Below are 13,978 nucleotides of genomic sequence, written 5' to 3' on the forward strand. Positions count from 1 at the left end.
AAATGAAGTAAAAACACCTCAACCTCTCCCTCAGTCTAACAAAACATTCCTCTTGTATCCTTGATTCTTCCAGTTTCTGAGCTACTATCTCTATCAGATTGATTGGTCTTCAACTTTCCATATCACCTCCATAGATTGCATACTTAAGAATGTAATCAATTTTGACATAGATTTATATACTACCTCATACCCTAAGCCAATAAAATTTAAGGATTGTGTCCATTAATGATACACATACAATGTTTTATACAATCAATGAAAAGATCTCTTTTTGTTCAATAATCATTTGTCTTTTGAGTACAGAAATAATATACAATTTATGTGAAATTTATGATTATTTATTTTAAATGATAATCATTTGTCAAAATACAGACTGTTTTACCTACTTCACAGATAAGAATATGCAAAGGTCAGAATAGTCACAGATCTGATGATTTCCATAATGTTTATCAGTCTAAAAATGCTATAAAATACTGTTATTGCTCTAAAATACTCATTCTTTTTGCATAATTAAGTCTTTCATGTATTTTTTTTCCCCTCCACATACTTTTGATCCTCTTTGTAGTTTTCAAAGGAACAACGTGAGAGTCTTAAAAAGTCTAACCAGGGACATTTATTTGAGACTGCTAACTTTTCCACAGAAACTGTATTAAGATTAACACTTAATGTTTAGAGTAAAAGCATAATGCTTCTGAATTTCATTGATACTGCACTTTGTCTGCTTTTGACTGCTGCAAAGTGGCCATTTCTTCTAAAAGGTTATGAAAAATAAATCTCTTCAAGCTCATATTTTTCCACAGGGAATTGAAAGACACAATTGCTAGTATTTATTTCACCAAATAGTTTATTTTTGTTTTGGGAAAACTGTCAAGTTTTGGAATCTAAACTGACTATTTTCAAATTTTTTATCCCTCCACTCTGACCAAAATAAGAAAAAGAAAACCTTGTATTCCTGTTTCTGAAATGAATTAAAACACATGCAATTCTCAAGGTGCTGTTTCTATCTCCATAATTATATTACTAACTTTCCAAAGCCTTATATGGCAGTGAGTTTCTGAAAACAGTAGTAGTGGGTAATAGCATATGTATCCTCCTGCATGGGGCCAATGGAATTTAAAATGCAAAAAGTATCTTTTGACTAATTTAACACAACTTTTTCATTTCCCTTATGATGAAATTAAGATGGAGAGAAATGCTATCATTTACTTAGACCTTTGTCACAATGCATGCAATAAATAAACAAAAAAATTAACCCTGCCTCTTGCAGCTGCTATCAATGCACATTTCATGGTAGATTTAGCAGAAGAATGGAGATGGGGAATGGGATGATAAAAATTGTTCTTTGGAAAAAAATCAATAGCTAAACAATCTGCAAACAATAAGTATGGACTCTATCTAACTCTGTCATATTTATCAGAAAGTTGCCAACTAACTGGCTTTTGGAATAGATTGCTTGTAGTAATAGTCTTAATTCAGTAATGTTTAAGAGTCAGCTTAATTCCCTTCATTCTCGCTCTCCAACTGTGATAAAAGATAATATAGAAAATATGTTTAAAGGTCATATTATGTCAAAACCATGAATTTTATTTCAATTTCTAAAAGGACTTTGTGTGGGTGTTTTAACATTCACTAATTGCATTTGAGTCATGTTCTTAAAGCATCTTACCTTACCTGAATGCCTTTCACATAGGTTCCCCAAGGACACTACAAATGAGCAACAGTCACTTTCAAGTTTCAAAACAGTTCTGCTTAGACTGACTAATGGGGTTGAAAGGTCCCCAAATCAAGATGATACAAAATTCAGTGGACTTCTGAGCAGACAGTTGCAATAAGGATTTGAAACAAGATTATAATCATCATTGGAGGGTGGACATAATAAAAGAAAGATGGAAGCAAGTCTTAGGGAAAAGACTTAGCAAAAACAGGCTCACACCTGTGCATGAAATTTTAGCATTTCAGAACTGGAAGGAAAATTAGCTGTCACTTACTTTAAATTACTTCCCACTACATGTGAAGAAATTGAGGCCAAGAGAGGGCAAGGGACAAATTCCTCAACATACAGCTAGGTAGAAAGGAAGCAAGAATGAAAATGTAATCATTCTGATTCTATAGCACCATTTTTCTTATCTTTCCTTCTCCCTTTTTTTTTCTGTTGCTCTTCTCTCTCCCTCTCTCTCTCTCTCTCTCTCTCTCTCTCTCTCTCTCTCTCTCTCTCTCTCTCTCTCAGTGGGGATGAGTCTCAGGGTCTTTACGTGCTATGCACATACTCTGCCATTACATCAACAGTCCCCTCCTCTGATTTTAACTGTTAAAACTATATAAAATGCATGTGCTTCTTTGTGAGACAATCCAATATAAAATAAGTTCATTTGGTAATTATTTTGAGTATAATCTTCTTTTTCAAACTATTTATAGTTATGTATGAAATTAACCTAAACATACTTCTTCATACAATAAATCTTAGATATATGAAGACACTTTTATATCTCATTATTTTCTAAATGCCCCCTTCCCTTTTGTCCCCAATCTATCCTACAAATTTCAAATTCCTTTACCCATATTGATCTAACTTAAACAAAGCATACTAAAACTACTACTCGTTTTCTCCCTTCCCCCTACAACTGGGTTTTTAGTTTACATTTTTAAAAATTCAGTTTTAATTCACACTGACTTTGCAGTTAAATATAGTCCCTAGAAATAAAGATACAGAATCTTTGGGTTGGGATGAGAATGTTAACTATACTCTCATTCAACTCTCTCTTATGCTGGAGTCTTCCCTGCAATTTCTCCCTTGAAGTGGCTGCCTACATTTGAATAGTTCTAGTGACAGGCTACATATTACCTCCTGAGAAAGCTTGCTTCATGTTCAAATAGCTCTGCTTCTTATCTCTTCCTTATTTCATGCTAAATCTCTGTCCCCGTAGTGGCAAAATATTGGTCCTAGTTTGCATCCTTGGGGCTATATAGCCACATGGCAACACTTCAGATATTTATAAGCAAGTTTCTTATTCACACTGAATCATTTCCCCTCCAAGCAAAATATTCTTATTCTCCTCAACTATTCTTACATAAGGCTTAGAGTCAGCCTTAACTCTCTTGATTACCTAATTTGTGTTCTCTGTAACAAATTCAATTTGTTCATAACTCATTTCAAGTACTGAATAAAGAATGAAACATATTTCTACAGATTTATCATAATGCCAAATAGCCTACTTAATAGATGTATTGCAATAGAATTTAAAGTCCTGTCTTGACAGCTACGTTCTTCTAATGATTCATAGGAAACTTACTAATTGACTGACATCTCTTATGTCATTTTTAGAGAAATTGTAACTCTCCCATTCTGAATCACTGCCATTAGAACTTCAGAACCAAATAAATATCTGTGAATTTGCCTTCAGCTTTATTTTCTGAAGTAGAGTTATGCTGGTCATATTATTTTGTGGGAGAAATCTTGGTTTGGTCATCAACACATTTATTATTTCTTCTATTTTACTTTATCAGACTATAGCATCAACATATCTTGAATTGATTAAGTCACTGACTAAAAAGATAAAAACAGGGCAGGATGAATTAAGTGTAAAGTCTAAAATACACACCTAGAAACTTCTCTTGAGTCTATGATTCTATTCATCAAACTTATGGACCCTTCTTCAAATAAAATAGTGTAGAAGGTTGGGTGTGGTGATACATGCCTGTAGTCCCAGCCGCTTGAGAGGCTTAGACAGGAGGATCGCAAGCTTAAGATGAGCCTCAGCAACTTAACAAGGCTCTAAGCATCTTAGTAAGGTCCTGTCTCAATGTAAAATGTAAAAAGGGCTGGAGATGTGACTCAGTGGTTAAGTACCCTCGGTTTAATTCCCAGTACTAAAAAAGAAAAAAAAAAAAAAGAAAAGAAAAAAAGTGTTAAAATCCAATTCAGGGAGATAAAGGCAGAGCTGATAGGTTTGAAGATCTGTCCATATGAATTCTCTTTATCTCTCTTTCCCTCTCTCTCTCTCTTTCTCTCTCTGTCTCTAATTCCCTGCAATTCCCTGACATTCTAGGTCAATATCATCATCCAAAGTACCTTCTCCATGGAATCTTTAGGAAACTTTGGAATATGATTTGAATCATAGCAATTACCACATTTTGGAAATGATTATAAGCAATGATTCATTTCATATTCTATTATACATAGATTACTATGACAAACAGGAAAATGTTCAATATAAATAAAATTACAGTATGCATTCTTCCATAAATTAATCCTTAGATTTAATTTATTTCAATAGAAACCCCCAAATAAATTTATAAACACATAGAATACTTTGATAATAGTCATAAAGCTACAAAAGTAAAAGAGAAAGAATACCACTGATCATTGAAAGAAAATAAACAGATTAGAATAATGCCCAAATAGATATAATACCAAGTAGTATATGTTTTCTGTAATTAGGGGAAACAATTGATTGTTTATTAAATCATTTAATAATTGGAAATCCACTTTGAAAAGAAAGCTAAAATATTTTACTAAAATAAATTCCAGATATAATATTTATTTTGCTGGGGGTAGTTTCTATTAATTGAATCCAAGGGTGCTTTACCACCAAGTCATATCCCCATCCCTTTTTTCTCTTAGTGAGATTAGGTCTTACTAAGTTGCCCAGGGCCTTTCTAATTTATTAAGGCAGCCTTGAACTTGCGATCGATCTTCCTGCCTCAGCCACCAGAGTCATTAGGATTACTGGCTTGTACCACTATGTCCTACTACAATGATTTTATTATAGACATAAAAGTTCATAATTTCTAGGATGAAATATAAGGGATTGTTTATTATGCTTAATGCCCTGACAACATGGCAGAAATTAAAAATTATGTAACTTTTAAAAATAACATGTGGCAAAAGACAACACAATTACAAATCAAATTGTACAAATAACAATATTGGAAATGATATGAAGAGTCTTAGAAAGTAAGAAAATCATGAACTACATAAGAAAATTAATGTGAAAATACAAGTAAGTAATTTGAGAAATAAGAATTACAAATGAACAAAAACAAGTCATCAATCTCTCCACCATTGAACTGACAAGAATATGAGTTTTCCATCACTTACATTGGCAAATATTTAAAAGATTGCTAGTACTGGTAATACTTCATGGGAGTAACAGATCAGCTTTTGAATGAGGTCAGTTTGGAAACAGGTTTCTGTAAATTTTGGAACACCTCTACAATGAATAACAAAAGCTTTAAGAATGCAACATAGGTGCATAACTATGACTTGGAAGGATGTTCGGAATATATAATAAATGACAAATAAAAATTACTAAAGAAGGGTACATAGCCCCCCACTTCAGTAAAAATAGGTACCATACCAAAATCTATGTCTATCCTAGAATTTACTTTTTCTCTCTTCAATAAATACTTCCAGACTTTTGTTTCATCTTCCATTATTCACTTCTGTTTACAAATTTTTAACATTTTTTAAGTGTGGTTGTAATCAATAATTTTTTTAATGCAGGGTGGGAGGTAGAGGTTTCATTTCATTTTACTGAATATGGATTTCCAGTTTTGCCAGCACCATTTGTTGAACAGGCTACCTTTTCTCCATTGTATGTTTTTGGCTCCTTTGTCTAGTATGAGGTGACTATATTTATGTGGTTTTGTCTCTGTGTCTTCTATTCTGTACCATTGGTCTGCCTGTCTATTTTGGTGCCAATACCATGCTGTTTTTGTTATGAATGCTGTGTAGTATAGTTTAATGTCTGGTATTGTGACACCTCCTGTTTCACTTTTTCTATTCAGGATTGTTTTGGCTGTTCGAGGCCTCTTGTTCTTCCAGATGAAATTCATGATTGCTTTCTCTATTTCTATGAACAATGTCATTGGGATTTTAATTGGAATTGCATTGAATCTGTGTACTGCCTTTGGTAGAACCTCTACCTCTCACCCTGCACAAAACTCAACTCAAAATGGATCAAAGACATAGGATTTAGACCAGAGACCCTGCACCTAATAGAAGACAAAGTAGACCCAAATCTTCATTATGTTGGCTTAGGATCAGACTTCCTCAATAAGACTCCCAAAACACAAGAAATCAAAGTAAGAATCAATAAATGGGATGGACTCAAACTAAAAAGCTTTTTCTCAAAAACAATCAAGAATGTGAAGAGAGAGCCTATAGAGTGGGAGAAAATCTTTTCCACACGCACTTCAGATAGAGCACTTATCTCCAAAATTTATAAAGAACTTACAAAATTTTACAACAAAAATACAAAGAACCCAATCAATAAATTGGGCCAAGGACCTTGATAGATACTTTACAGAAGAAGACACACAGGCAATTAATAAATATATGAAAAAGTGTTCAACATCTCTAGTAGTTAGAGAAATGCAAATTAAAACAACTTTAAGATTTCATCTTACTCCAATTAGAATGGCTTTTATCAAGAACACAAACAATAATTGATGTTGGCATGGATGTGGGGAAAAAGGCACACTTTTACATTGCTGGTGGAGTTGCAAATTGGTGCAGCCACTCTGGAAAGCAGTATGGAGAATCCTAAGAAAACTTGGAATGGACCCACCTTTTGACCCAGTTATCCCACTCCTCGGTTTATACCCAAAGGACCTAAAATCAGAAAGCTACAGTAACACAGCCACATCAATGTTTATAGCAGCTCAGTTCACAATAGCTAGATTGTGGAACCAACCTAGATGCCCTTCAACAGATGAATGGATAAAGAAACTCTGGTATATATACACAATGGAATACTATTTAGCCATAAAGAATAATAATATTATGGCATTTGCAAATAAATGGATGGAATTGGAGAATATCATGCTAAGTGAAATAAGCCGAGTCCAAAAAACCAAAGGTCGAATGTTTTCCCTGATAAGTGGAGGATGATATATAATGAGGGTGGGGGTGGGGAATGAGAGAATAATGGGGGAACTTTAGAATATGTAGAAGAAAATGACAGGGAGGGGGTATGAAAAATGGAATGAGACAAACATCATTGCCCTATGTACATGTATGATTACACGAATGGTATGAATCTGCATTGTGTACAACTATAGAAATGAAATTATGTACCTCATTTGTGTATGATGAATCAAAATGCAGCCTGTAAAAAATTAAAAGCTAAATAAAAATAATAAAAAAAGATTTTTTTTATTACTTTAACACACAAATTACCAATAAATACAAAATACTTAGGGAAGTTAAAATTGGATACTGTTGTACAACTTAATATTTTATAAAATCTCAAGTTACTAAAAATATTTGTGAGGTAATATTGTTATTATGAAAGTCTGCTAAGTTAAGGAAAATGACAAACACTGTAATTTTTCACATGCCCTGTCAGACTGCAGTTTTCATTTATACCTAGGGTCAATGACCCAGAAAACTATGCATCATTATTTTTCACAATTTCATATGTAAATAATCATTATCATTCATGATTATTAATCATATTCTACTAATTTGATACTGGAGAAATTAAATTTCTTCCTTTAATGATAAATTTTGCATATATTACTTAATGTCAACTTTTCATATAACTGTTAGATAAATTATCTCCATTTTTTAATATGGAAAGATAATTATAGAGGCACTAAGTAACTTCCTCAAGGCTGATTACATAAATTCATAAAGGACAGCACCAAGGATAAAGTCCAGCATGTCATTATTTGGAATGCTGAGTTCTTTGTAACTCAGTGCTTACTATGTTACAGGAATAACTCTGTGTAAGTAAACTTATAAAGGAAGGAACATATTAGCAGGACCAATTCTCATGAAAATAAAGTTACATAAGCTCTATAGTAAAGGAGTTTTGAAGAGTAGGTATTTAAACAAATAAAAATAATAAAATAGAATACTGACACAACTTTCCCAGAATTTTCTGTCTTGGAAAAAAGTTGAGGTACAAAGGTCTGCTTATCAAATGAAAAAAGTGTTTATCCATTTCCTATGAACAGCAACCCATCATGGTGAGAAGTAATAGACTGAGAATAAACAGCAATCTATTTTTTCCTTCTTCCTATATTTCAGGCCCTCGATCAATTCTTAGACATCGTGTCAGTATTTAAGTTCTTAAATGAGTAAGTGGCATTAATCTTTAACTAATTTTCTTACCTAGAATTTCAAATACATTTTGATTCAAAAGGAAAATGGTACATAAACTCGTACATGAATAGTTGTATCTTTTATGGGTTCATTAGGTAAAGACACACTAGCAGTCTTTAGCAGTCTTTTTGTTTTTTAGAATCTCAATCACCATTTTGGCAAAAATCAAGGCGTAATGTTTAAGACCATGACTTCATATTTGCAGTATCTGTTTGAATCCCAAATTCACTAATCCTTTATATGTAAAAACATATCCATAGACAGTAAGTCACATTAAAGCAAAGACTGCATCTATATTCTTTTCAGTGATTTTCAGGGATAATCAAAATATTTTTAAGTTGTTTCTCAACAAAATGAAAAAAAAATCAGAATGCACAAACTTAATTCTCTAAACTAATATAGCACCAATAATACCTGCATTATAAGATTGTTGAAACAATGGGATTAAATAATACATAAAGGGAATCATAAAGTACCTGACAAATAGTAAAAATATAGAAATAACCTAGAAAAATTCAACATCAAAAAACAAATAATTCAATAAACGGGTAAGTGAACTAAACAGACACTTCTCATAAGAAAAAGTACAAATGTCTAACAATTATATGAAAAAATGTTACATACTTTCAGACATCAAAGAAATGCAAATCAAAAATATACTGAGATTTCATCCACTGCAGGTAGAATGGCAATGATCAAGAATACAAATAACATGAGAGTCTCCAGATTCATCCATTTACTGGCTAAAATCATAAAATCATTCTTTTTTATGACTGATTAATATTCCATTGTGTATATATACCACATTTTCTTTATCAATTCTTCTGTTGAGGTCACCTAGGTTGGTTCCATAGCTTAGCTATTGTAAATTGAGCAGTTATTGTAAACATTGATGTGGCTACATCACTGTAGTTTGCTGATTTTAAGTCCTTTGAATATATACCAAGGAGAGGATAACTGGGTCAAATGGTAGTTCCAAGTTTTCTGAGTTCTTTCCCCTGCTTTCCAGAGTGGTCGCCCCAAAACAAAGGTTGAATGTTTTTTCTGATATGTGGATGATAACCCACCACTAGGGTGGAGGGAGTGAAAAATAGAAGTTCAGTGGATTAGACAAAGGGGAATGAAGGAAAGGAAGGGTGTTGGGAATAGGAAAGACAGTAGAATCAGTTGGACATACTTTCCTATGCTCATATATGAATACGCTACCAGTGAAACTCCACATAATGTAGAACCCCAAGAGTGAGATCCTAATTAGAATTAGTTATTCTCCATGCATGTATATGTCAAATTACACTCTATTGTCATTACATCTAACAAGAACAAAATTTTTAAAAGAATATGAATAACAATAAATGCTGGAAAGGATGCAGGTGGAAAGGGGCTCTTACACACTGTTAGTAGGATGCAAATTAGTACAACCACTGCCAAAATCACTGTGGAGCTACCTTAGAAGACTGGGAAGGGAACTACCATGTGACCTAGATATATAACTCATCGGTATTTACCCAAAAGGCCTAAAGACAGCATACTATAGGCACACATGCATGTTTATAGCAGCATAATTCACAATAGCCAAGTTAAGGAACCAGCCTAGGTTTCTGTCAACAGATTAATTCATAAAGAAAATGTGGTATATATACACAATGGAGTTTTATTCAGTCATAAGAAGAATGAAATTATGTCATTTTCTAGAAAATGTATGAAACTAGAGATCATCATGTTAAATAAAATAATCCAGACTCAAAAATTAAGGAATATGTATTTTCTCTTATACATGGAAACTAGAGTGAAAAAAAGACAAAAAAAAAGAATCTCAAGAAAATAGAAGGGAGACCAGTAGTGTAGAGGAAGGGGATCAGAGGAAAGACAGGAGGGAAAAGAAAGTTGAGGTGCTGGTGAGTGAAATCCATCAAAATATTTTATGCATATGTAGAAATATGCCACTATGAAACTCACTATTCTGTATAACTTTTATGCACCAATACAAAAGAACTATATTAATAAAAAGAAACTATGTGAATCCTAATTATGCAGCTCAACATAATTATTACCTCATTTGGAATTATCAAATTCAAGAAAATGTTTCCAAGAAGGCTCTGTAGCTCACCTACACTATGTAAATTGGTGGTCTCTAACTCATTGATATATTTTCCTTCTTCCATTTTCCAACATGAGGACTATAGAATTGTGAGCATATTTGCCACAGATTGTTAATATCACTACATTTTTCCCCTGAGAATTTGCAATTCAACTAACCATCCAACTGTGTGTTTCTGTGTTTGATTTGAATGATGACTGCATGTGTGCACACACCTAGCATCTCTGTATTCTTTTCAGTTGACACTTTTTTTTTAATAGTAAATTACTTGCAATTCCTTCTTTTCTTAAAACAAACAAAAACATCAAAACATAAGACCAAATAGGCCACCCATATATATTAACCATCATTATTTTCTTCCTGAGAATCAGCATGTGAAAACGACAAAGATGATCTCTTAAACTTCATTCAACCTCAGGTAATTTAGCATCAACCTTGGGTAATTACATACTCAATTTTCTCTCTCCTCTAATTTCAAAGAATCCAAATAAGAGCTTATATCAATAGACACCCTACCAAAATAGCATGCCCTTTTAATTTGTATGAATAGTATAGTAGGTAAAAGTGCAATTGCAGCTTCATTTCTATGACATAGAAATCAGATTGATTATAAAGTGTTGCTGTCACTGTTATTTGTTCACTAGAAATGAGTTGAGTATAGCAATATCGTCTGACACGCATGTACAGATAAATTCAGTGTCTATCTACATGTACATATATGTGCGTGAACATGTATGGAATCACATAACTTGAATCAAAGAATAGTAGAGGAGAAAGGGACCTCAGTTCACATCTTACTTACGGGGACCTGGGAATGGGCTCCCCAGAAGAAGAAACCTGCATGAAGATTTTCAGCAAGTAATGTATGAAAGAAGTGCTCTCAGGGAAGACTGGTAAGAATTTAGGGAAGTGGGATGGGGAAAAATCTAGAAACAGAATGATTTCCAGCAAAGTACTCCCCTCAGCCTGATGCTAACTGATAGTTCTGGGGTGTAAATAACAGCCGGGTCTATTCCATTTAGAGAACAAGTGGGCTGAACTTTCACATTTCTGCCTGGAGAGCAATGTTTGGCTGAGGGTCCCCTCCCTGAAATGTAAATTCCAAAGAGATTCTGGTTGTATTTTCTGCAAGGTGTTTCCTATCTTATGAAGAGAGACAGAGGTGCAGGAAAATAGAAATAAAAGACTAGAGAGTAGGCAAAGAGCATAGAGAAAGAATAGAAAGGATCCAAGGCCAACTTGGTGTTGCAGTGCCAATGAAAGGGACATCCAACAGTAGGGAAACTTTGTCCCTTGACGCTTAGGCACAAAGACCAAAGATGCGAAACCTTTTGATTCCTGAACCAGGACTATTTCTCTTGGTTTACAGTATCAGTTAATTACAAATAATTAACTAATAGCAGGTTTGTTACTTCATGGCTTGTTTTGCAATTTCCCCATACAAAAAGAGACAATAGTAGTGTTAAAATTATTTCTGTGGAGGCCTTGACTTGTAAAGAGATTTGCGTTTCTAATTCTCTTTGAGAAATAAGTTGCATAGAAAATGCAATCTCAGTTTTAGAGGACTTTTTACTTAAAAAAAAAAAAACTTGAGAACAATAAAAATCACATGAACTTCTAAGAAAAGTTTATGTTCATAAACAAGACTTAAAAATTACAAATCTTTTCAAATTTTTTTGCCAATTTCCTAATGAAGTATGTTATCTCATTTCTATTTCACAATCTCCAAATGTAAAATTTTGCACTTATTAATCATGTGAATATGGTTGTGAATTTCATAAAGAATGTAGGTGTACTTACAGTTCATTGTTTTCACTATTCTAGAAAGTTCATTAGCCTAGTGTGTAGTTTTCACCTTTGAATTTATATTAGATATCATTCGGTGAGGATCTACTCCATGTTCCTGATTTATAGAGAATATCAATGAAATTGGTAATGATATGATCATTGTTTCAACTTTACTTAAAATCAGGCAGTATCAAAAATAATTCTTTCTAAATGAAAGAGAAAATAGGGGAGAAAATTACAAAAGTATATTAAAAGATGTCTGGTAGCCTGCTGTTTTTCTCCTGTGTTGAGTAGATTTCCATTGCTTATTTAGTTGAAGAAAAAGTAGATAGAAACCTTGGTTTCTGACTATTTCTCTTCTCTTTTGTATTAAGGTAGGAGGAAGGTGGAGCCTGACTGCTCCGAGGACAGATAACATGCAAGAGGGTGGTTATCTTCACTAGGAGGACGGAAACTGGTTTGACAGTTGCAAATGTAATTTATTTTAATAGCACAAAAGGACATAGGAAGTCTTTTCAAGTTCACCCTGCTATGTTTTGCCTCAGACTTGTGAAAACTATTGAAAGAAATATGAAAGACATAAAATTATGGTTAACACCTGGTTTGATGCTTTTGCACAGCATATTCAATCTGCAAATGTTTTTCTTTTAAAAATACAAATGCAAGATCAATCCTTGGTAATACAAAATGAATATAATTTTCACAAAGGTTTTGTTTCATTGTGTTGTTTTTTGATTTCTCTGATTCTTATTTAGTTTGGTATTTTCCCCTATCTGAAGCTTTCTGTCTAGAAGTGGATCTTGAATTCCAAATACCTAATAACTCTCTCTCCTATCTAGTTCATTAACCATATAAAAATACTGCTGTAATTGTAGACACAGGGTTTCATTTGATCTCCTTCCCTCTCCCTCACACTCTTTCTTCCTCCCTCTCTTTCTTTCCTTCCCCTTCCTTCTCTATTTCCATCTTTTCCTTTCTTTCACTTTTTAGCTTACTTTTATTTTGTTTTCTCCTTTTTGGATTGCAAGTATGCCTATATTCTTTATGAAAATTAGGAACAGATGAAACCTGGCCTAGTCATCCTCCCCTATGCATCACAATGGTTTAATTTAAAGTAAAGTGACCAGCTAGGATTTTAGACACCCACACACATATCAAGTAAAAATTCAAAAAAATTTCCAACGTCATATAAAAAAAAAATTATTCCTTAACTTTTGAGATATTTCATACTACTGTTTTCTTGATTGATGTTCATAATGGAGATTGGATTTTATTTATGTGCTCTATAAATGAGTCTCTTACAATGAAATAAAATATTTTAGGAAAGAGATACTGCATAAATAGAAAGATGGGTAGAATTTCTGGTATACTTTAATTAGTAGTTGAGACACAAGGTAACAGTCTTTTCTTTGAGTATAAACTAAATGAAAGGGAACTGTTTATTTTTTTGTATGTTAGGAACACATGCTATTATTTTTTTTTTCAGCTGAGGATTTCTAACTTGCTTAGATTCTAAAAAGATTTTAGAATCTTCCAATACTATGTAAGAAAACAATCTCATGAATGTTTATTCAAGGTATTAATTAGCCTCTTTTATGAGTTGCCTATTTAAGATAATTATATTCCTTGTGTCAAAAAATGAAACAAGCAAAACAAAACACAATTTTAAGATACTTGGAAAATAGAACCCAAGTTTTAAAGTGATCAGTTGATAAACAGCTAATTTTGAAATCCACTTCCAGCAGCCCCAGGGAGAGCACGTATCTGAAAGCCAGAATCTTCTTCCCTGGATCATCTTGTCAGAGTTCCATCTAGGGGTATTGCCCCACTTGATTTCATCAGAAAGGGAAACCAAAGACAAACCCCACCACTCCGAAGTTAAATAGTCAGTTCAAGATTGCTAAGGTTTTCTCTTACTTTGAAAAATATTGTTAAGAAATGAAATTGAAAAAGAAGGGACAAAATAAAACCATGGTGATAAA

This window comes from Sciurus vulgaris (genome assembly GCF_902686455.1).
Source record: "Sciurus vulgaris genome assembly, chromosome: 3".
NCBI classification, from domain to species: domain Eukaryota; kingdom Metazoa; phylum Chordata; class Mammalia; order Rodentia; family Sciuridae; genus Sciurus; species Sciurus vulgaris.